Below are 4032 nucleotides of genomic sequence, written 5' to 3'. Positions count from 1 at the left end.
TTCTCCCATTCTTCTCTGCAGATCCTCTCAAGCTCTGGCAGGTTGGATGGGGAGCGTGGCTGCACATCTATTTTCAGGTCTCTCCAAAGATGTTCAATCAGGTTCAACTCCGGGCTCTGGCTGGGCTACTCAAGGACATTCAGAGACTTATCCTGAAGCCACTCCTGGGCTGTCTTGGCTGTGTGCTTAGGGTCATTGTCCGGTTGGAAGGTGAACCTTCACCCCAGTCTGAGGTCCTGACCGATCTGGAGCAAGTTTCAATAAGGATTTGTCTGTACTTTGCTCCATTCATCTTTCCCTCGATCCTGACTAGTCTCCCAGTCCCTACTGCTGAAAAACATCCCCACAATATGATGCTGCCACCACCATCCTTCACCGTAGGGATGGTGCCAGGTTTCCTCCAGAAGTGACACTTGGCATTCAGGCCAAAAGAGTTCAATCTTGGTTTCATCAGACCAGAGAACCTTGTTTCTCTGAGAGTCTTCAGGTGCCTTTTGGCAAACTCCAAGTGGGCTGTCATGTGCCTTTTACTGAGGAGAGGCTTCCATCTGGCCACTCTACCATAAAGGCCTGATTGTTGGAGTGCTGCAGAGATGATTGTCCATCAGGAAGTTTCTCCCATCTCCACAGAGAAACTCTGGAGCTCTGTTAGAGTAACCGTCGGGTTCTTGATCTCCTCCTTGACCAAGGCCCCTCTCCCCTGATTGCTCAATTTGGCTGGGCGGCCAGCTTCTGAAGAGTCTTGGTAGTTCCAAATGTTCCATTTAAGAATGATGAAGGCCACTGTGTTCTTGGGGACCTTGGGGGTCCACTGGGAAACACTGACCAACACTTTGGTTCTTACTCTGTCACAATAACCCCTTCCTGGCTTTTTTGGAAGGTACCCTTCCCCAGATCTGTGCCTTGACACAATCCTGTCTCAGAGCTCAAAGGACAATTTCTTCAACCTCATGGCTTGGTTTTTGTTCTGACATGCACTGTCAACTGCGGGACCTTATATAGACAGGTGTGTGCCTTTCCAAATCATGTCCAATCAATTTAATTTACCACAGGTGGACTCCAATCAAGTTGTAGGAACATCTAAAGGTTGATCAGCGGTAACAGGATGCATCTGAGCTCAATTTCGAGTCTCATGGCAAAGGGTCTGAATACTCAAGTAAATAAGGTATTTCTGTTATTTATATTTAATACATTTGCAAACATTTCTTAAAACCTGTTTTCGCTTTGTCATTATGGGGTATTGTCTGTAGATTGATGAGAAAGGGGGGGTACCTAGTCAGTTATACAACTGAATGACTTCAAATGAAATGTGTCTTCCGCATTTAACCCAACAACTCTGAAACAGAGTTAATCGACATCCATGTCTTCAGTCAGACCGACTACCTCGATTCGGTTTTATGTAGCAAAAAATATACACTTTATCTAGTCCTTGGCCTATATTCCAATCGGACTTTAGTGCAGGTCATGTTGTTCTTCACATTACCGTCTCTGGTAAACACACACTATGTCAAATTAAATCAAAGTTTATTTGTCACATGCACAGGATACAGAAGGTGTAAACGGTTACTTGCATGTGCATAGTAGCAATATCAAAAATAGAAAGTACACAGAAAAATATTTTATAAATATTTTATCATTATTAGATGATGCTTACCCAGACACACACTTGTCTAAATTGATGGGTCGTGTGAAAGAAATGCTAAAAGCACCACCCAGTCACATCTAGCTAAGTGGATGGGTCACTATGGTCTAGACATCACACATTGATGAAATACAATAGAGAGTCATAATCACCCCCAGACACACTGGCTAAGTTGATGGGTCATGTAATCATCTAGCGAAGTGGAATATTTTGTTTAGACATGTAGCTAGTTAGTTAGTTAGTTAGTTATCTAAACAATGAATCACAACCCCAACCCATACTACTAGCAATAAAAACGGATTGTCATAGCTAGCCACCGTGTATGAAATGTAGTATGAGTCAGCAGGGAGCTAAAGCTAACCAACTAGGTTCAATGTTAGCTAGCTAGCTAACAGTAGGCTATAACTAGCAATGCAAATGGCTTTCTGACATACAAAAAAATATTAATGCACAGACCACACAACATTCGCTAGGGTGTGGTGGCAGTAGAAGGAACAGCGGCAGCTGGTAAAGAATGCAAGCGACTTCAATGGCTTGCATTGAATGTTAGGTACAACATTTATTGAAGATTATATGAATCCTATCAATTAAAAAGGGACAATTTGGGTGCAGAGGCTTAATTTCATAGAGATCTAATTATATTTTAACAAAATCATGCTTCAGGAAGGCTAATCTTAACTGTTTCTTACTACAGAAACAATTTCAGAACAATCTGAGATGGTGAGTAACAAAATTCTCTTTGATGTGCTTTTTGAGGTGGAATGACTCATAGGAGACATCCTCCAGAACAACTGACTATTTTGTTTAGTAATAGGTTCGCTCCGAACACCACTTGTGAAAGTTCTCATAAGACAAGTGCAAGCCTTATCCTGTCTGACTCCTGTCCCGGAGATGGCTGTCAATAGTACACATCCTAGATGCTACTGCCAGGCTGACATAATGCAACAACAGCAGGGCCTATACCTGGAGTTGCACACCATTCAAGGCTACGTGGGGTGAGCTATCTGCACAATGGAAAATTGCAGAAATTCTGCAGCCTGGCACAGAATTCAGAACTCCACACAGTCAACAACAACTCCAACAAACACTGATCATAGATAACTGTAGGCCAGGGAACTTTCCCTTACTGTGAGCACCTGTAGGTTTTTATGCAAATATTTGATTATGGCTCAGGAGGAGGGTGTGACAAATACAGTTGTTTTTGTCGACTGCTGCCTGTATTTCAGGTGAGGGAACAAACGTCAACTGGCCTGGGCTCCGTTACCATGCCTACCGCTACTCATAATCACCTAGGGAGAGAGGGCTTATCTATGGGACTCCAATTGGGTCTTTTCTTTGCGTGTCAAAAAAAGATACACGTTCTTTCAAACTACAGGCACCAGAGAAATGCGGCACGTGTTAATGCTGAGGACTAACTCATATCCATTTGGCTAAATTCCACAGTCGTCGTTAGTCAGTCTTACCATAGCTAACTGACGTCAAGGCTGTCAGGGTCAACTAGCTGTCCCTGACATGTCATCTAACGTTACGGGTAACGTTAAAACAGTAACATATAGGCTATCCGTGGTCATTTACGTCCTGTAAATCATCAGGGGGCCACTAACTAGCTGGCTAACTAGTCATCTGCCAATACAGATGATAGAATATTACAACTACCGAACCCAGCAACTACTGTTAGCTAGCTAGCGAATTTAGCGGTCCCTGTCATTTGCAAATAACGCCACCGTAAGGTTACGATAGAGCGGTAGTTGTTTCTGCAAACAAATGCATTTCCAGTTGACACACGGTTGAGTACAAGAAACGGTAGCTGGCTGGGACCGGGTAGAGCTAACTAGCTCGCTAATGTTAGATTGCTACTGTAGTTAGATACCGAGAAAAGCACGCAGCGAAAGCACTACCTCGTTACGTTACACCCGCTAGCCTAGCTAGCTACATAACTCTGCTTTCTCCAGCCAACTTCGTGATGCCCCGAGTTTATGCAGAAATGTGCATTTGCCATAACACTAGTTGGAGGAAGCTAACGTTAGTGTCTAGTTCGGACATAAATCCGTCAGCGAAACCGCTCGGCCTTCAAAGTGATGCACAAACCTTGAACGTTCGGCAGCCCACTGAGCTAATGTTGGCTTAGTTACAGTAGCCAGCTATTTATTTAGCAGCACTTCAAAATATCTCCAGGCTAAAAGTGTCCTGTTCAGAGGAGACACTCGGCATATGTATTTAAACACAGACATGCATATACGTGTCGAATATCTTACCTGTTTCGACAATTGTGTGTTATTCCAAAGACGGTTACCATAACATTGCGCTAGCTAGGAAGCTAGCTACATCTGCAACAGCATTTAGGGCTGTAAACACAACGCAAAAAACCTACTGTGTTTGGCGCATGCGCA

General features: G+C 43.6%; 1 protein-coding gene across 3 annotated transcripts in view; it reads right to left on the bottom strand.

The window, feature by feature from the left end:
- The window catches only part of LOC112239765 (rab GTPase-activating protein 1), a 142149-nt gene extending 138117 nt beyond the window's left edge, over nt 1-4032 (bottom strand). For all 3 annotated transcript variants that reach the window (XM_042302075.1, XM_042302076.1, XM_042302077.1), the window contains exon 1: nt 3898-4032. The gene's annotated coding sequence lies outside the window, so the exon portion shown is untranslated. The remainder of the gene's footprint in view (nt 1-3897) is intronic.

This window comes from Oncorhynchus tshawytscha, linkage group LG20, assembly GCF_018296145.1.
Source record: "Oncorhynchus tshawytscha isolate Ot180627B linkage group LG20, Otsh_v2.0, whole genome shotgun sequence".
Taxonomy (NCBI): domain Eukaryota; kingdom Metazoa; phylum Chordata; class Actinopteri; order Salmoniformes; family Salmonidae; genus Oncorhynchus; species Oncorhynchus tshawytscha.
This window is presented reverse-complemented; position numbering and strand designations above follow the sequence as displayed.